This window comes from Schistocerca nitens, chromosome 3 (genome assembly GCF_023898315.1).
Source record: "Schistocerca nitens isolate TAMUIC-IGC-003100 chromosome 3, iqSchNite1.1, whole genome shotgun sequence".
Classification (NCBI taxonomy): Eukaryota; Metazoa; Arthropoda; class Insecta; order Orthoptera; family Acrididae; genus Schistocerca; species Schistocerca nitens.
This window is the reverse complement of record NC_064616.1, coordinates 84501873-84523675: the sequence shown is the minus strand read 5'-3', so window position 1 is coordinate 84523675 and position 21803 is coordinate 84501873. Positions and strand designations below refer to the sequence as shown.

The 21803-nt window shown below is 40.0% G+C and overlaps 1 long non-coding RNA gene across 1 annotated transcript in view; it reads left to right on the top strand.

Annotated features, from left to right (window-relative positions):
* The window catches only part of LOC126248052 (uncharacterized), a 76525-nt gene that overhangs the window by 8138 nt on the left and 46584 nt on the right, over positions 1–21803 (top strand). The window contains exon 2 of the long non-coding RNA XR_007545408.1: positions 19407–19517. This is a non-coding gene — a long non-coding RNA (uncharacterized LOC126248052). The remainder of the gene's footprint in view (positions 1–19406; positions 19518–21803) is intronic.

The window sequence follows — 21803 nt, the reverse complement described above, 5'->3', positions numbered from 1 at the left end:
AATGCTATTGTTTGTCTCTTACAGTATGACACAATTGGCAATGAAAGAGATGTTCACTTCTGCATGCTCTGTCTATTTTGTTGTTCCTCCAGTTGATCTATTGATGGAGGCAGTGCTCCAGTCTCTCCTTGAGCAGTAGCAGGCTCTTACAATCACTATCACAAACTTTCAGCCACAATGACTATGCAGGCTTTCGTACCATCAGTGTGCCCACTGCCCTTTCAGCAGTGGCCAAAGACTGTGATGCAACACTTCTCCACTTTTGGTGTTACTGGTGGATTTGTCCTCAGGTCTACCAGTTGCTGTGCCAGTTAGCGCCACTCCAGGAGCCTGCATTCCTTTCATTTGGGGTAATGTGTAACTTGTAGTCTAATTATCACCGTAAATGCATACATGTTGTTGCAGCACATGTAGAGTTCTGTCATTGACCAATCCTACTGGTCTTGGGTGGCCCAATTCCACAGCCTCAGCCACAAATGTTAGTTTGTTACTGATGCTTATTATGATTCATATGCTGATTCTATGGTCCATGATGCCATCACTTGTTTGACTCCTGACAAACAGGTGCATCAATGCGCACTACAGCGCGAGACTCCATCTTTGGCTGAAATGCTGAATACTGATTAATGTTTTGAGGTGTCTCGTGCTTTTTCGGTTTGAGCTCAGTGTGATATTGTTGCAATAGCTCCCTTTCCTGGTCATCGGGCACCGGTCAGTTCTCGTGGAGCGGACAATGTGGCAGCCGTACAAATGTTGCCTCTGGGCTGCACTGGACATCCGTGTGCCACGTCACGACAAATGCAGCAACAGCAGTGTTCCACACTACCGTCTTGCCTATACTGATTTGTGCAAGATAACAGGTCCATATGATCCGAGTGCTGAGTGACTTGCAGCAGTTGTAGGAAAAAAGGACATGCGGCATCTGTGTGTCATTCTCAGCCCCTTCCTGCAGACATGGAATGGATGTTAATTGTGTGTCTCCAGTGCTTATGAATCATAACAAACTGTTTATTGAAGTGTGAGTGATGGACAAAATGTTCTGACTACAAGTGCACATGGGTGCATCCATGACTTTCCTGAAATCACAAACTTATGTGGATTTAGAATCTCCAGCATTAATCTCCACTTACTCAATGTTTGGTTATTTACCAAAAGCAGCATATTTCAATTTTGGGGCAATTTATGGCTTTCACTATGTATAAATTTGTGGTTTATTTCTTGACTATCCTGGTAGTGGATAATGCTGGTCCCACAAATTAGTTAAGACTGGATGCTTTCAATGCTTTTGGTTTTTCCATTATGGATATGATGCACCTCATTTCCAACCAAGTCGCTTACTGGCAGTTAAATTCTATATGTTCTGAGCTCTCATATCTTTTCTTAGGTGGGCTAGGTTGTGCCACTAATTTTGCATCTCACATTACCCTGAACCTAGAGCATAGCCATGCTTTTTCCGTGTGTGCTCTATTCCAGTGGCTTTGCATAATAAAAGTGAAATCAGAACTGGACAGGCTGACGTTGGTCGCAGTCATATGGCCTCTTACATCAAGCGAGTAGTCTACCCCCTCTGAGAGTGTTGAAAAGCAACTGGTCAGCTTCACCTCTGCAGTGACTTTAAAGTTTCAATTAATGCACAGTCAATCATTGATACTGTCTGCACGAGTTATTGGCTAAACTTGCAGGGGACCAGTTTTTTTCCAAAACAGATTTATCTGAAACCTATTTACAGGTTCCATTGGATGAAGATTCTAAATAGCTTCTTGTGATTAATATGCCCTTCAGGATGTATCAATATCAACGCCTTCCGTTTGGTGTGGCTAGTGCCACAGCAATTTTTCAGTTTTTTTTTTTTTTTTTTTACAAACTGAAAATGTCCGTACACCCTGCCTTGTTCACAGTCCTACATACTGCAAGGTCACTTGGCCAAGTGACAATTGTATGATCCATCCGTTGTGTATTTGAGGTCTGAGGTTTCTTGGGTTGGTGATAAGCCTTTATGTCATCAGTCACCACGGTCACAGCTCTGCCTCACCCTACGAATGTCAAAGAACTCCATGCATTTTTTGGTAAAATTGCTTATTATCACAAATTTATTCCAGGTGTAGCCATGTTGGCCCATCTCCTCCAGGAGTTGCTCCACAACAACACTCCTCTTCAGTAGACACCTGCCTGTGAGCGCATGTTCACACTTTTGAAATCTAAATTACATTCTACTCCTTATTTGGCTACTTTCCATCCTGGCCACCATCTGGTTTTAGTATGGACACCTCTCAGTGGTGCTGTTGTCTCACAATGATATGAGGACGGTTCCAAATGTACGATAGGAAAATGAAGCGCTTGCTATCATCTACACTTTCAAAAGTTTCATGTGTTCTTGTACAGGTATAAGTTTCACCTCATTACTGACCACAAGCCCTTGGTTTTGTTGTTCGATCCTTCTGCTTTGTTGTCTGACACAAAGCAGTGCATTGTCTGCTATGAAATACATTTCCAGCCTACCGCACAACACGCCAACACCGATACACTGCCCCAGATTCCAACAGGGCCGGATCCTACTATTAATCAGAATGAACTCCTCCGTTTTCCCTTAGATGTTGAGGCACAGTGTACAGTGAAAGAGTGTCCTATTACAGCTTCTGGATTGCAGCTGCTGTCACTGCCAATCCGGTTTTGCATCAGACTGTTGACCTTGCTTGGGAGCTGTCACCTAGGGTTGTGATTCTGGTTGCCCTACAGCAGGATGTGCATCAGCTGCAACATCAGGGACATTTGGGGATCTCACATACCAACTTACTTGCCTGACAGCATGTGTTCTGACCTGGTGTTGATGGCCACGGCCTGCTCTCATTGTGTTACCCAACAGGCAGCACCACGGCTGACGCTCACTCTGTGGCCCATACAGCAGCATCTGGAGGAACATGTCCATGTTGTTTTCATGGGACCCTTCCTAAACTCTTCCTTGTTGTTGAAGCTTTCTTTAAATTCCCATACATTATCTTTTGTCCTTCAGCTAGAGCTATGATTCAGCTCTCTCCAATTTTTTTATATTTTTATTGAAGGATTGCTTTATATGCTTGGCACGGATAACAGGCCACAGTTTGTGCCCCATACCTTAATCCTCCTTTTCACTCACAATCTAACAGTGAAGCAGAATGTCTCGTCAACACATTCAATGTTCAAATGAAGAAGTACATTGTAGACTCTTCTGTGGATGCTGTCTCGACACACTTCACGAGTTCCTACAGGTTTATGCTGGAGTCTGGCCAAAATTCTCCTTGGTCACTAGCTATGCTCCCTCCTGCATCTGCTCGTGCCGCCCCACCGACATCCGATGGCATGGCTCTCATTGTGATTCACTCCTGGCTCCACATTCTGGACTTTGGGGTTCAGCCATTGACCAAGGTGGATTTTGGCATGGTCCACAGCTGCTGGCACTGACACATCTGCATGGTGTGCACCAGTGATGGGCTGGTGACACAGCATCATGACCAGCTACATCCTTGTGCCACAGAGAGGGATCTGGGTCTATCTCCACAGTCTCGCCCCTCAGCACCTGTCCTGGCCTTGTGAGGTATTTCTGCTGCAGGAGCAGACCAGCCCTTCTTGTGGATGCTGCCGGCTACAGCCTCTCATCCAGAGTCCGGCCCCCCGGTGCCTGCTGCCAAGCTTTCCGTGGTACTTTGCTGCCAGCAGTGTTTGACATGAACATCTGTGGTGCCCCTGACTGACTGGCCGGTGCTTTCACTGTTAGTGCATTTCCACCGTGTCCGGGAACTGGACGTTGAGAAGGTACCGGCACCATTATCACTGGCCCTCTCTTACAGTACTTTGTAGAGGAGCAGCACTGTGCATGTCCATAGCCACACCACTTCTGCCACTAGTCACCAGTTGCAGCCTGGAATCTCCTCATCACCTGCAGTGTCCACCACAGAAGTCACGGACATTTCAATAGTCGCCCTGACACCCATATTGTCGGATCACCCTTTCCTCGAGGGGGGAGGCTTCCTATAAACCTGTATGTAATATTTGGCTATGCACCACAGAACCAGGTCACTGGTGCACAACACTTCAAATATTCTGCCAATAGCATCTGCGTGGGCCGGCCACAAGAGGCCACCTGTGGTGGACCACGTGACTTGTGTGCACATGGAATGGTACCAGCTACATCATCTACACAAAGTCTTTCTTTTTTTAAGGGCAGTGCAGCAGAACACTTACTCCCATATTGTGTTCATACTTATTATCAGCAACTGCTTATATCAGTACCTGGATTTTTTCTATGTTTGTGTTCATGTTCTCAACTATTGTTCACATGTATTTAAAAGAAGAATAAACTTTGCTTCATTGTGGCTGTGCTGTTGTTTGTGCAATGGAGACCCTCAAAATGAAAGAGCCTTTGCTGTTATTGCTATTCTGTGGAAGAAGACTTTAATGAACAAAATATACTACTCCACCTTCATTAATGAATGGACTAGTGTGATCAGAATAAAGATACCAAGAGTTTATCTATCATTAATTGGAGTATATGCCCTATGAGAGGTACGCGGTGATGACTCTAAAGAATTCTCTGACATTTTGAAAAGAACCCTACAGGGTAAATAGGTAGATAAACCAAAATGATTTTCTGATAACAGTAAGAGAGATAAATGCAAAGGTGGACAGAGTCCCCCATGACAAACATTATTGATTTCAGAGGGGGGGAAAATGGAACAAACAATAATGGGCACTGACTGAAGGTGTTCTCATTATTTAATGAGTTAACAATAAAAAAAATGTTCAGGCATAAACAGATCCACAAATACACCTGCTCAGTAGAGGTTGTGCTACAATTATAGACTAGGCCTTCAGTGCAAGACACAAGGCTATTCACAGGTACAGATGTCTCTCCAGACCATATTTATATTATTTATTTTATTTACACGTCAAGTTCCATGGGACCAAATTAAGGAGCAAATCTCCAAGGTCGTGGAATCTGTCAATACATGAAATTACTACATAAAAGTAATAACAGATTAAAATAAATGTTTATGAACCTGAAAAAAGTCAGTCCATAAGTTTAAGTAAACACAATCAACAATACAATAAGAAACAGCTTAATTTTTCAAGGAACTCCTTGACAGAATAGAAGGAGTGACTCATGAGGAAACTCTTCAGTTTTGATTTGAAAGAGCATGGGTTACTGCTAACATTTTTGAATTCTTGTGGTAGCTTATTGAAAATGGATGCAGCAGTATACTGCACACCTTTCTGCACAGCAGTTAAGGAAGTCTGATCCAAATGGAGGTTTGATTCCTGTCAAGTACTAATCAAGTGAAAGCAGCTTATTCTTGGGAATAAGCTAATACTGTTAACAAGAAATGACAGTAAGGAACATATATATTGAAAGGCCAATGTCAAACTACCCAGACTCGTGAAGAGGGGTCGACAAGAGGCTCGTGAACTTACACCACTTATTCCCTGAACCGCCTGTTTCTGAGCCAAAAATATACTTTTAGAATGGGAAGAGGTGCCCCCAAATATAAGTAGACTAATTATTGTATCAAACAATCACTCACTTCAGATACCATTTGAATAGTAAAAATGGCAGTATTAAGCCTTTGACAAGATCCTGAACGAGGGCATTCCATGACAGCTTACTATCTATCCGAACACCTAGAAATTTGAACTTTTCAGTTTCACTAATTATATGCCCATTCTGTGAAAGTAAAACATCAGGTTTAGTTGTATTGTGTGTTAGAAACTGTAAAAACTAAGTCTTAGTGTGATTTGGGGTTAGTTTATTTTCTACAAGCCATGAACTTACGTCATGTACTGCACTATTTGAAACTGAGCCAATGTTGACACAACATCCTTAGCAAACAGAAATATTTTAGAGTTAACCATAATACTAGAGGGCATATCATTTATATAAGTAAGGAACAGGAATGGCCCCAACACTGATCCCTGGAGTACCCTCCACTTGACAGTACCGCACTCAGACCCCACATCACAGGCATTATCAACATAACGAATAATGAATATTGCTGCATGTTTCTAAAGTAAGAGGTGAACCAACTGTGAGCTACTTCCCGTATTCCGTAATGGTCCAACTTCTGGAGCAATATTTTGTGATCAACACAATCAAATGCCTTAGTTAAATCAAAAAATATTCAAAGCGTTCTAAACCTTTTGTTTAGCCCATCCAGTACCTCACAGAGAAAAGAGAATATATCATTTTCAGTAGTTAAACAACTTCTAAAGGCGAACTGTACATTTGATACCAAATTGTGTGATCTAAAATGATCAATTACCCTTACATACACAGCCTTTTCAATAACTTTTGCAAACACCAATGGCATAGAAATAGGTCTAAAACTGAAACTTCCTGGCAGGTTAAAACTGTGTGCCGGACTGAGACTCAAACTCGGGACCTTTGCCTTTCGCGGGCAAGTGCACTACCAACTGAGCTACCCTAGCATGACTCACGCCCCATCCTCACAGCTTCACTTCTGCCAGTATCTCGTCTCCTACCTTCCAAAATTTACCGAAGCTCTCCTGCAAACCTTGCAGAACTAGCACCCCTGAAAGAAAGTATATTGCGGAGACATGGCTTAGCCACAGCCTTGGGGATGTTTCTAGAATGAGATTTTCACTCTGCAGCAGAGTGTGTGATGATATGAAACTTCCTGGCAGATTAAAACTGGAAGGAAGGAGACGAGATACTGGCAGAAGTGAAGCTGTGAGGACAGGGCGTGAGTCGTGCTTGGGTAGCTCAGTTGGTAGAGCACTTGCCCGCGAAAGGCAAAGGTCCCGAGTTCGCGTCTCGGTCCAGCACACAGTTTTAATCTGCCAGGAAGTTTCATATCAGTGCACACTCCGCTGCAGAGTGAAAATCTCATTCAGGTCTAAAATTATCTACATTATCCCTTTCTCCCTTTTTATAAAGCTTCTTTACTACTGAGTACTTTAATCACTCAGGAAACTGACCATTCCTAAGGAAGACTTACAAATATGGCTAAATACAGGGCTAACATGTGCAGCACAGTACTTTAATATTCTGCTAGACACTACATCATAACCATGAGAGTCCTTAGTCTTCAGTGATTTAATTATTGACTCAATCACCCTCTTGTTTGTATCACAGAGGAGTATTTCAGACATCAATCTCGGAAAGGCATTTGCCAAGAAAGTTATATGATTCCCTGTAGAAACTAATTTTTTTATTTAATTCACCAGCAATGCTCAGAAAATGATTGTTAAATACTGGCATATACCTGATTTATCAGTAACAGAAATATTTTTGCTGCAAACTGACTTTGTATTGCTGACCCTGTGCTGCTGACCAGACACTTCCTTCAAAACTGACCATATGGTTTTAATTTTATCCTGTGAATTAGCTATTCTATTTGCATATCACATACTCTTTGTCTTCCTAATAACATTTTAAGCACCTTACAATACTGTTTGTAATGGGCTATTGTAGCTTGAATGTGACTACTTCTAACATTTTGACATAATTCCCGCTTTGTTCTACAAGATATCCTTATCCCACTAGTCAGCCACTCAGGCTGCCTATTACTGCTAGTACCCTGTTTAGAAAGTTCTAATGGAAAGCAACTCTTAAAGAGCATGAGAAATGTGTTAAGGAAAGCATTACATTTATCATCTATGTTATCGGCACTATAGACATCCTGCTACTCGTGTTCATTGACAAGGTTTAAAAAAATCTCTATTGCTGTTGGATTAACTTTCCTGCATAGTTTGTAATTAAATATGAAATTTGTTTGAGTAAAAAATATTTTTAGTGTTAAAATTTGTGCATCATGGTCTGAAAGGCCATTCACGCTTTTCCTAACAGAATGCCCATCTAGTAATGAAAAATGAATAAAAATATAGCCTATGGCTGTGCTACTGTTCCCCTGCATCCTAGTTGGAAAAAAACACAGTCTGCATCAGATCATATGAATTTAGGAGATCTACCAACATTCTTTTTCTTGCACAATCATATACAAAATTAATATTGAAGTCACCACATTTAACTAATTTCTGGTACAGCCTATAAAGTGAATCAAGAACTCTATGTAGTTTAAGCAGAAATGCTCTGAATTCAGAGTTAGGAGACCTATAAATAACAACAATTAGAAGTTTAGTTTCACTAAATTCAACTCCCCCTGGGCAACATTCAAATATCTGTTCAGTGCAGTGTCATAATATGTCTATGGACTCAAATCGAATACTGTTCTTTACATAAAGAGCCACTCCCCCAGCCCACAAGGAACTCCTTGAAAAACAGCATGCTAATGTGTATCCTGGTAAAGGAAGCCTCTGAATTGTCAAATTATTTAAGTGGTGCACTGATATATCAATAATTTCAGAGTCAACATCTATAAGAAGTTCACTAACTTTATCTCTAATACCTCTTATATTTTGATGAAATATACTAATTCCTTCTCTACTTGGAAACATTACATCCTCGGAAGGTGAAGCCTTAGTCAGAAAGGACCTCCTTTAAGCAGGTATACCTATCAGCTGACTTCAATCTAAAACAAGGTGCAGCTCTAACACCAACTACTACAGGAATTTTTCCATGAGTGACCGCAACACCCACTACACTGTCACCTAAAAGCTTAACCAGCCTCCCCTTCCCATACCTATTTAGGTGCAGGCCATACCTAGTGAAACCTGATCTACTGATAGACCCAACTGGCACCACTGAGATGTGACCCATTCCCTCAGCCATCAGTGCCCTCCCAAGCCCCATTTTATCGCACCTAACAGCCGCACTAAGGTGAGGCCAATCATGACGCTGAAACAGTTGCACAAAATGCACATTAGTGCCACCAGTTTGAGTAGCTGTCTTTACCAGGTCACCACCTACATCATATTCCCCATCCCTATGAAGACTGTTCCCTGCTCCACCCACTATCACTACCTGATCCTCCTCCATAAAATTCTTACATAACTCCCATATGCTGTCAGTCACTTAAGCCAACCCTGAACTAGGCTTCACAACGCTGGTGACCTGGTACTCACTCCCCAACACTTCCTGCAAATGCTGGCCCACACCTCTACCATGAGAACTACCTAACAGCAGAACCTTCTTCTTTCTGTTATAATTTGCAAGTAACCTAGGCCTCCTGATTGCTGAAGACTGCTGCATGTTCCATACGTCTACAGCTACACGAGGTTCAAGGCGCTACAGTCCGGAACCGCGTGACCACTACGGTCGCAGGTTCAAATCCGGCCTCAGGCATGGATGTTTGTGATGTCCATAGGTTAGTTAGGTTTAAGTAGTTCTAAGTTCTAGGGGACTGATGACCTCAGAAGTTAAGTCCCACAGTGCTCAGAGCCATTTGAACCATTTTTGAACAAGAAATAAAGGTGATGAGTCTACAGTACAGGAATGATGAAACACACAGTATAAATGAAAATAAGAAACATGCCTACTTAAAAACTTTAAATTCTCTGGATGATCAAAATTTGAGACTAGATTATAAAAGAAAATCAGCTCTGGTGAAAATGGAAGTGAGGCAAGTTAGAAACCATAGTTGGGAAAAATTTATTACAGGTATTGAACGTGATGTAAGAGTGAGACAAGACAAAGCACACAAAATAATGAACCATTTAAACAAAGAAGATAAGAGCAATCTAGAAATGTACACAATATCTGAAACTATTTGATTAAAATACTACAAAACACTCTGGGCAGATGTGAAAGATACTCATATGGTTCTGGCTGATGCGGACAGGACTTACTAACACCAGAGGAACTACAAGATGTAATAATTTCTAGCAAAAAAACAGGAAAACTCCAGGATGTGATAAAACCAATATAGAACAGAAAAATATGCACCAAATACAAAAAAGGGAAAGCAGAAAGGTGGAAGGAGTATATAGAGGGTTTATACAAGGGCGATGTTCTTGAGGACAATATTATGGAAATGGAAGAGGATGTAGACGAAGATGAAATGGGAGATATGATACTGCGTGAAGAGTTCGACAGAGCACTGAAAGACCTGAGTCGAAACAAAGCCCCGGGATTAGACAACATTCCATTAGAACTACTGACAGCCTTGGGAGAGCCAGTCCTGACTAAACTCTGCCATCTGGTGAGCAAGATGTATGAGACAGGCAAAATACCCTCAGACTTCAAGAAGAATATAATAATTCCAATCCCATAGAAAGCAGGTGTTGACAGATGTGAAAATTACCGAACTATCAGTTTAATAAGTCACGGCTGCAAAATACTAACGGGAATTCTTTACAGACGAATGGAAAAACTAGTAGATGCCGACCTCGGGGAAGATCAGTTTGGATTCCGTAGAAATATCGGAACACGTGAGGCAATACTGACCTTACGACTTATCTTAGAAGCTAGATTAAGGAAAGGCAAACCTATGTTTCTAGCATTTGTAGACTTAGAGAAAGCTTTTGGAGCAGATGGCAGTTATAAGAGTCGAGGGCCATGAAAGGGACGCAGCGGTTGGGAAGGGAGTGAGACAGGGTTGTAGCCTCTCCCCGATGTTATTCAATCTGTATATTGAGCAAGCAGTGAAGGAAACAAAAGAAAAATTTGGAGTAGGTATTAAAATCCATGGAGAAGAAATAAAAACTTTGAGTTTCGCTGATGACATTGTAATTCTGTCAGAGACAGCAAAGGACTTGGAAGAGCAGTTGAACGGAATGGAGAGTGTCTTGAAAGAAGGATATAAGATGAATATCAACAAAACCAAAACGAGGATAATGGAATGCAGTTGAATTAAGTCGGGTGATGCTGAGGGAATTAGATTAGGAAATGAGGCACTTAAAGTAGTAAATGAGGTTTGCTATTTGGGGAGTAAAATAACTGATGATGGTCGAAGTAGAGAGGATATAAAATGTAGACTGGCAATGGCAAGGAAAGCGTTTCTGAAGAAGAGAAATTTGTTAACATCAAGTATAAATTTAAGTGTCAGGAAGTCGTTTCTGAAAGTATTTGTATGGAGTGTGGCCATATATGGAAATGAAACGTGAACAATAAATAGTTTAGACAAGATGAGAAAGAAGCTTTTGAAATGTGGTGCTACAGAAGAATGCTGAAGATTAGAAGGGTAGATCACATAACTAATGAGGAGGTACTGAATAGAAATTTGTGGCACAGCTTGACTAGAAGAAGGGATCACCAATTTAGTATTGGAGGGCAGCGTGGAGGGTAAAAATTGTAGAGGGAAACCCCAGAGATGAATACACTAAACAGATGCAGAAGGATGTAGGTTGCAGTAAGTACTGGGAGATGAAGAAGCTTGCACAGGATATAGTAGCATGGAGAACTGCATCAAACCAGTCTCTGGACTGAAGACCACAACAACAACATTGTAAAAATAAGAATACTTAGTTTTATGAATATGTTCTGACAAATTAGTTACCTATATACCTGAAAAATGAAATCCATCCTAGATACGCCCACTTTAAAAGAAAGGAAATAGACATGAAAGTCAGAATTACAGAGGTATCATTCTTCTAAATGCTTGTTATAATACATACACTGCAATTTTAACAAAACAACTAGCACTAATTGCTGGAACTATATTATCAGATGTCCAATGTGGTTCCCACAAAGGAAGGTTATAGTTAGACCGTATCTTCACTATGACAGAAGTAATAAAAGAATACTGTGAATTCAATTTACCAACTCTTGCCTTCATTGACTACAAATAAGCATTTGATAAAGTAAACCAGAATAAGTTGTGGGAAATTTTAAGAAACAGAGAGATCCCATCACATCTTTAGGAACTGTACAGGGTTTATATATGAATTACAAAATACAAATAAAAATAGTAGGCAGCAGACATAAGATGACTGAAATAAAACAAGGAGTTAAAGGGTGTCCCCTTTCACTCACTCTTGTGTGCACAAAAACTTGGGTACAGACAATAAAACATTTTAAAACTAACATTGTTCATGTTAGCACACTTCTTTTCCCTGATGACTAAGTCATTGTTAGGCTCGATGAAAAAATCAATGAGTTTTAGGACACCAGTCCATACAAGTAAAGATCGAAATTGATAAACAGATTATAGAGCAAGTTAATACATTTAAATATTTAGGGTTCAGCTGCTCAAATACAGAAAACTGGCTATACTCAGTAGAGATTGCCTTCACTGAGGATCCATTTTAATGGTCTGCTTTCAGGCATTGCTCCTTCAGGGAGAAACATCCAGAATGAGGGGCTTTAACTGGACTAGAGGGCCTCCATCACTTCCCACTGTACACTATCTGTGAGGGTTGAAGGCAAGATCAGTGACAAGAAGTGACTGACACTATGTAAAGAGGTTCATTTGGTGGCTCACACAGAGAGCATATTGAGATGTTTAGTTTAGTTTAGTTTAGTTATGTCATGTTCCATAGATAATTTTCAAGATTATTTTATCGATATGATGTGGAACAAGTCAGATTACAAGATACATATACACACACACATGAATAGTGCTAATATTAATACTGCTGAAATTTTTAGTTCTACACATACCACTACATTTAGGGGCACTTGCCCCCCCCCCCCCTCCTCCACCTCCCCTGAAACAGAAACTCGTCCATGGAATAGAAGGAGTTGTCCAAAATAAATGATTTTAAGCTAGATTTAAAACTTGATCTGCTACTTGCCAGACACTTTATGTCATTGGGCAAATGATCAAAGATTTTTGCTGCTGATTAATGTACTCCTCTTTGAGCAACTGACGGCTTCAATAGGGGATAGGAAAGGTCATTTTTCCCTCTAGTGTTGTACACACAAATTGAGATGGATTATTTATAATGAATTTCATGTACTCTGATGGTGCAGTTAAAATACCTAACTTCCTTGAATGGGTACCTACATGATGTCCTTGGGTGAACACCACTAATTATTCTCACTGCTCTCTTTTGTGCAATCAATACTTCATGTCTAAGTGGTGAGTTACCCCAGAAAACTATTCCATAACACATTATTGAGTGGAAATATGCAAAATACATTAGGACGCTGATCTGTTTATTACCAAGACTAGCGATTATACGAAGAGCAAAAGAAGCTGAACTTAATTGTTTGAGAAGCTCAGTAATATACTTCTTCCAGTTCAAGTTGTCTTCAATGTGAACACCCAAAAATTTGGAGAAATCTACCCTGTTTATATGCTACATCAATTGTTGGTATGACTCTATTCAGTGTACAGAACTGGATATAGCGAGTTTTTTCAAAATTAAGGGAGAGCCCATTTTCTGAGAACCACTTAATAATTCTTTGAAAGACATCCTTAACAATATGTTCAGCTGCTTTTTCTGGAATGGGATTTATTATAACACTCATATCATCTGCAAAAAGTACTAGTTCTGCTTGCTAAATGTTAAGTGCAAGGTCATTCACATGAATAAGGAACAGCAGAGGAACCAAAATTGAACCCTGTGGGACTCCCTTTGTGATAACTCGCCATTCACTAGAATTTACCACCCTCACAACATTATTTGTGTTATTGAGCACAACTTTTTGCTTTCTGTTCGTTATGTATGATTCAAACCAGCTGTGTGTATAGCCTTCAATTCCATAAAACCTGAGTTATCCTAAGAATGTGACATGATCCACACATTCAAATGCCTTAGAAAGATCACAAAAAATACCAATTGGCGATAATTTGTTATTTAGGGCTTGTACTATTTGATAGGTAAATGTGTAGATAGCATTATCAGTCAAGGAATCCTCCTGGAATCTGAACTGTGACATGCTGAGTACATTATTTTCACTTAAATGTGAGACTACTCTTGAATACATAAATTTTTCAAATATTTTAGAAAATGACGTCAGCGATGAGATTGGTCTCTAATTATTTAAGTCACTCTTGTCCCCTTCCTTATGAAGAGGTTTGACAATTGCGTATTTCAATCTGTCTGCAAAAATTCCCTGTGCCAGCAAAGCATTACATACAGGGTGTTACAAAAAGGTATGGCCAAACTTTCAGGAAACATTCCTCACACACAAAGAAAGAAAATATGTTATGAGGACATGTGTCCGGAAACGTTTACTTTCCATGTTAGAGCTCATTTTATTACTTCTCTTCAAATCACATTAATTATGGAATGGAAACACACAGCAACAGAACGTACCAGCGTGACTTCATACACTTTGTTACAGGAAATGTTCAAAATGTCCTCCGTTAGCGAGGATACATGCATCCACCCTCCGTCGCATGGAATCCCTGATGTGCTGATGCAGCCCTGGAGAATGGCGTATTGTATCACAGCCGTCCACAATACAAGCGAGAAGAGTCTCTACATTTGGTACTGGGGTTGCATAGACAAGAGCTTTCAAATGCCCCCATAAATGAAAGTCAAGAGGGTTGAGGGTTTTTCCTGTAACAAAGTGTTTGAAGTCACGCTGGTACGTTCTGTTGCTGTGTGTTTCCATTCCATGATTAATGTGATTTGAAGAGAAGTAATAAAATGAGCTCTAACATGGAATTGGTCCGCCTCTACCAATCCATCGGTCACTGAATCTGTTGTTGAGAAGCGTACGAACAGTTCGACTGAAATGTGCAGGAGCTCCACCGTGCATGAACCACATGTTGTGTCGTACTTGTAAAGGCACATGTTCTAGCAGCACAGGTAGGGTATCCCATATGAAATCATGATAACGTGCTCCATTGGGCATAGGTGGAAGGACATGGGGCCCAATCAAGACATCACCAACAATGCCTGCCCAAACATTCACAGGAAATCTGTGTTGATGACGTGATTGCACAATTGCATGCGGATTCTCGTCAGCCCACACATGTTGATTGTGAAAATTTACAATTTGTTCATGTTGGAATGAAGCCTCATCCATAAAGAGAACATTTGCACTGAAATGAGGATTGACACAGTGTTGGATGAACCATTCACAGAAGTGTACCCGTGGAGGCCAATCAGCTGCTGATAGTGCCTGCACACGCTGTACATGGTATGGAAACAACTGGTTCTCCTGTAGTACTCTCCATACAGTGACATGGTCAATGTTACCTTGTACAGCAGCAACTTCTCTGACGCTGACATTAGGGTTATCGTCAACTGCACGAAGAATTGCCTCGTCCATTGCAGGTGTCCTCGTCGTTCTAGGTCTTCCCCAGTCGTGAGTCATAGGCTGGAACATTCCGTGCTCCCTAAGATGCCGATCAATTGCTTCGAACGTCTTCCTGTCGGAACACCTTCATTCTGGAAATCTGTCTCGATGCAAACATACCGTGCCACGGCTATTGACCCGTGCTAATCCATACATCAAATGGGCATCTGCCAGCTCCGCATTTGTAAACATTGCACTGACTGCAAAACCACGTTCGTGATGAACACTAACCTGTTGATGCTACGTACTGATGTGCTTGATGCTAGTACTGTAGAGCAATGAGTCGCATGTCAACACAAGCACCGAAGTCAACATTACCTTACTTCAATTGAGCCAACTGATGGTGAATCGAGGAAGTACAGTACATACTGACGAAACTAAAATGAGCTCTAACATGGAAATTAAGCATTTCCGGACACATGTCCACACAACATCTTTTCTTTATTTGTGTGTGAGGAATGTTTCCTGAAAGTTTGGCCATACCTTTTTGTAACACCATGTATATCACTAAGGACTCCACATATTAAATTAGAACAACACTTCAAAATTCTGTTAGAGACTCCATCAACACCACGTGAGCTCTTGTTTTTCAGTAATTTATAATTCCCTTAATTTCAGTGGGGGATGTTGGTGCTATTTCTGAAGGCCTAAAGTCCTGTGGAATGACATTGTTAACATATTTTTTTTGCTTCTTCAACTGAACCCTTTAACTCTATTTTTTGCTGCTACATTCAGAAAGTGATTGTTAAAAATACTTGCAACTTGTGAATTATCACTCACATCATCATCATTTAGCTTTATTACTATGGTATGCTGTGCACTGTCAGGCTGCCCCGCCTCCCATTTGACAATATTCCATATAGTTTTAATCTTATTATCCGCATTATTAATTTCTGTCAGAGCACATAAGCTTCTCGACTGCTTAATGACTTTCCTTAAAATAATATTACAGTATCTTTTGGAGTAAGCAAGTAACGTTGGATCCTGACATTGAAGCCTGTCCATATATTTCCCTCTTCCTATTGCACAATATCTTAATTCACTTAGTAATTCATGGCTTACTTGACTCTGTAGTGGCTGTTTTGGATAACGTTTCAGGAAAGCAACTCTCAAATATTGAGACAAATTTACGGTGGAATAAACTGAATTTGGCATCAGCATCATTTTCTGTGTATACTTAATCTCATTCTACCTCTTCTAGGCTGCTCTTAAAACTCTGTACCCTGTTCGCATCAATAAGCCTCCCTGACTTGTATGAATCTGCCTGAAGGCTGTAAGGTGCTATACCATGTGTTATTTCCATTAACTGTACATCATGATCAGATAGCCCATTAACAACCGGGTACACATTAATTGTTTCTGCCTGAGCACTGTCTATGAAAATGTTATTGATAAGCGACCTACTGTCCTGCTGCACACAAGTTGGAAAATTTACAACAGATACTAGACTGAATCACCCGAATGAAGATTCTAGCTCATTTTTCCTATCCACATGTTTTAAGAAAACTACATTAAAATCCTCACAAACCACTAACTGCTTCTTTTAGTCTGACAGGTAGCTCAATAATGCCTCTAGATTTTTCATGTATGGCTGAAAGTTACCTGGAGGGGATCCGTAGATTGTTACAATTACTATAGAAGTATATTACAGTAGCAACTCACAAGCACATGCTTCAAGGATCTGATGTACACAAAAACTATTTGTTTCAATATTTTTGACTTTGCGTCCAGTTTTTATATAGGTAGAAAACTCCTCCTTTTTCCATGTTGACTCTACATGAATAAGATGATAATCTGGAATCCCTTAACTTCTCCATCCCTGCGGTTACATGGTGTTCAGAGAGAGACAAAACATCTATACCTTCAGAATTTACCCAATTTTCTAGGCATACAAGAAGCTCATCTATTTTATTTTTCAATCCTCTAATGTTCTCATGAAATACACAAATTTTATTTCTTTGGATACTGCTACAGACATTATGGCACTGTTCTGTTTTAATTTCTTTCAATACTCTCTGTCTGTAACCTGACTCTAACCTAAATCCACTAATCACAGGTATGTTATCTTGTGTGCATGTGGCCCCCCTTACATTTTCTGCAAAAAGATCAACTAATCCATCCTTCCCCCTCCTTTCAGGTGCAGGCCGTGACTAGTGTAACCCCACCTTCCAATTGCATCAACAGGCACAGCACAGATGTGAGATTTAGTTTCTGCCAACAGTAACAACCCAACCCAACCCAACCAACGTCCTCTGTTAACATGGTTGACAGCTGTATTAACCCAGGGCTGGTCATGGCGCTGCAAAATGCCCACAACAAACCCCACACAAGTGTAAGCTGTTGCTGCTCCTATTACATCCAGGTCACACCTAATACTATAGTCGGAATTGCTAGCCAGGCTGTTTCCTGCTCCTCCTACTATAAGAACATGGTCCTCATCATCAAAATCTTTGCACAAGGCCCCTAAGTTTTCTGTAACCTGGCTAAGCTTAGGTGATGAGTCATGAGTGGTAGGTGTCAGACAAAGGCAGACAGTTTACCTTTTGTCTTTTATCCACTCGAACCATCTTTCTTATTGTGTTTGTTGCCATGTAGAACAGATTTAGGGCAAGGCTTACAGTGATTCTCTTTTGGATGTATACAGAATGGTTTTTCCTACACTAGAAGCTTCACATGATCTACATGAGTCCTGCAGCCATTTACATTTCAATATGTGACTGCAGGCATTTCACAGTAGACAGAAGGTTAATAGGGCTGAGTGGTGAACTCATAATTAGTTTGATGCCAAGCACTATATCATCCATCATTGACATGAGATGTCATAGATTATTTTGTTTTTGAAGATTTTATCTTTGCTGAAACATTAGACTTCTGTTAGTTTAAACATCAAATTCAGTGGTTGGCCTCCATTTACACATGAAAGTAATCTGCTCCTCTAATAGTTGAGTCAGTCACCTTATCACTAGAGGTTTCCACTTTTGTAGTGAAAATTGTTTTGAAAGTGGACAGTTGTAGTATCACTTTAAATTACTATTTTGTTTTGGCATAGTGAACATGTTTCATCATTCTCAGCACTTGCGTTTTTTCTGTTCTTTGAGAGTGAGTACTGTTTGCATCAAGTTGGATGGTGACCTAAACATTTAAAACATTTTTCTGGGGACTGACTTACAGTGACAGTATCATGAGCTGCCATTTGTTGCTTGGTCATTGCACTCCAATGTCATGTAATCAAACTTCTGGCACTTGTAAGATCTCATTGGATTTTGGATCTATGACCATCTCCATACATACTCTGCAAGCCACCATATGTTAAGTGGCATTAAAAGACATACAAGGAGACAGAATAGCTGACCAATATTTACTTTTAAGAGGTGAAACTCCAGTACTGCTGATGAGACACACACAAAAATACAAATAACTATCCTAGCTTTTGGAATGATTGCTTTCTTCCTCATGGAGGAAAGAGAGATTGGATGGAGAAGTTTAGAAAGTACAGTCACAGGTCAGTCAGACTCCAGGATGACATGGTCCCACATGTTTGGAGGATGAAGAGCTAACTCTGGAACTTTTGTCTCCATGAGATAAGATGGTAGAAGGTTGAATGACATAGTTTTTAGTCTATTTCATACAAAAATGAGAGTTCTGAATTTATTTTTTATTTCTTTTATGAATCATTCTTTTTAAAGAATATGCACAGATGTTGTACAGGATTTTACGATATGGGACTCATCAGCTACATGAAACTATGCCCAGTGAACATCATCAGGATTGTTAAGTTCAACACTTGTACATGAATTAAATAATAATCTGTTCTTACCTAGAGACAGGTTAAAACTGGTCACATAACATGAAGGTCTGACATGCAGCAACAGAGATCAAATAAGTAATGACTGCTCTTTCATATGCCAAGACGTGCACATAAACCAATGTGTGATGATCTTTTTCCTTGCTGCACAGATTTGAAGATTTATTCTATAATCCGGCATTTCAAGATTTCATAGTTATTCAAAGGCTAAAGTAAAATGCCTTTTTGCTACATACAATTTATGTAAAAAGTTAATCATTAGCCACAGTAAGGCTCCAGGAGCAATAAAAAAAACATGCCAACCCCGCCCCCCTCCATCCCTCACACACACACACACACACACACACACACACACACACACACACACACACACACACACGATGATGATGATGATGATGATGATAATAAGCCTACAAAGTTAGTTTACATGTTAACCATATTGATAAATATGTTATCTAGTATTAGTGTTTTATTTCAATTAAAAACTGAATATGATTTGTGTACAATATTTCTTTACAGCATCTGTGACAGCACAGAGCAGAGTCCACCTGTTCGGACATTAGATTCCATCTTGCAAAGCATTTCGAGTGACAACTCACATCATGGACATGTCAATTCACAGAGTGTGAAGTAAGCACTTGCTTAACTGATGATAGCATATTAATTACCACACAGTTCAGAGGTAATGCTTGAACACAAATGCACATAGTTTCAAAATCCATAAAATCCACTTGGTATAAAATTTATATGTATAGTTTGTAGATGTTATCCCTGAGCATAGTTTATTGCAGTTTTCAATGAAATTCCCAAAACTCACCAAATCCTAAACTATTGTTTCCAAAACATGATTTATTCAAGCTTGTGTCACTGTAACTGGAACACCCATCAAATATTACATTAAAAGAATGCTCTTATTACGTATCTGAGGTTCAGATCTTGGAGCTGTTGGCAGTGCAATAGTAGTCTAGTTATATACCCACTAACTTGTATACAGCATAGAGTTTAGTCATTTTCTTACATGCTCCTGCCAAGAAGAGAGCAGTAATGGTCTATCTGTGCTGAGTAGCATGATTACTTTTTTCTAAAGCGGCTCTCACACACTCCATATTATTGACACAATAATATTGCATCAATATATTGCACAAAAGTGTGAGGCCAAGAATGGTATAATATTATTGTACAAATCAATGTCTGGGATACGTCAGGCGGAGCTCTGTCATCGTAGTGATCACATATGTGGTGTATTGCAATTGAGCTACTTGCCTTGCAAAACACATGTAGAAGTTATGCAAAATGGACAAAAGAAGACTGAGAAGGTTTCTGTAAGTATTTCAATGGACCAGGGACCCTTTCACGGCAGCATAAATTCATAAACAATAACCACAACTACTTCCAAATAAAACAAGTGAAATGTATAACTGAAAGCTTACATGATCTTCTGTATGTACTGTGACAACTGTTGCAAGCAAATAAAATTATGTATTCTTGCTGGACAACTGACCTGATCTTATTGGTCCATTTTGAGAACTGTTACAAGTAAAATTGACATTTCAACTTCTTGTCATGACACCATGTTATTCAGTATCATTTGCTATTGTGGATAACGACGTATCTGAGGTATCTGGTGCTTCCTGAGCCATCAGAAACATCATTTTTGCTAATCGTGATGCTTTCATATACATCTTCTGGCCTACTTTCGGTTCTTTTTACTGATGGGTATTGTGCAACATCCCCCTTACATGGTACAGTATATTGAACAAGTATCAATATTTTTAAAGCTCTGCAATCTTCCACATAATGTGCGAACTGTCAATACCAATCTCATATGGTCAGTTTTATTGTACAATACTCTCTATTGTGTAATAAGTACCGAATGTGTGAGACGACCATAAGTATCTGCATATTTTGTGAGTGCTTGTATCGTGTGAGCTGACACTGTAGGATAGCAATGCTTAATTTAATCCTTTTATAATGTGGTTCAACTTGGAAGTGACCTGTAACTGTTTATTTATTATCTGTGTTCAATAATCCTTTTCGTACCTCTAATTCTTCGTATATTTCGCAAGAATCTCACTTTGTAGTGAAATGTCACACTATGAAGGCACCACAGTCACATGACTCAATTTGAGTAAGTGTCTGATGAAAAAAATTAGTCAGTAGCACATCAGTCTTTGATGACTGAGTGACATTTAAAAGTAGCATAGTGACTGTACTTAGACTGTATCTAGCAACTGCTTGGGTTAGAAGTGTATTTATTTTTGTAGATAAAGATGGAAAGAGCCTGTAACTGTTGTGTAAGGGAACAGCAAGAAATAGTCATTGTCTGAAACAACTGGATGCTACACTGGCCATGGTCAATGGACTTCAGGGTGCTCTCCTGTACTGCGGTGGTTTGAGGCAACTGTTTCAAAAGCTGTGACATCCACTCACCTGAGGGCAAATGGCAAACAATGACTTGGTCGCGAATATCTGGACAGAAGGTAAAAGTGGGTACTGGCCACATGGCTGCCCCCTTACACCTCAAAACCCAATTTTAGATCATGGAGATTGCCTGGACATGTGAAGACAATGTAGTTGGCAGCCACTGGGATGTAGCAGGCAGGTCAGGAAGAAAGGCCAGCACACACTCAGCATACATGCAGCAGGGGAGAGAGTGGGGGTGGTGTGTCTTTAGAGATGTGAAACAGGCTCTGTCATGGATTAATGAGCACACTGGGTGCAGGCTGCTACAAAAAGTGTCTTATGTCTGGATAAAATATGCCTACCACCACAATTCAGAGACTACTGCTACAGCAAAATGGGCAAAATTCCTATGAGTTCAGAAGTTTGCTTACTTGGTGAGACACAGCAGTTTCAACCAAACACATTCCATTGCAGTCATTTGATTGACTTTACAGAAAATGAGTAATGTGATAT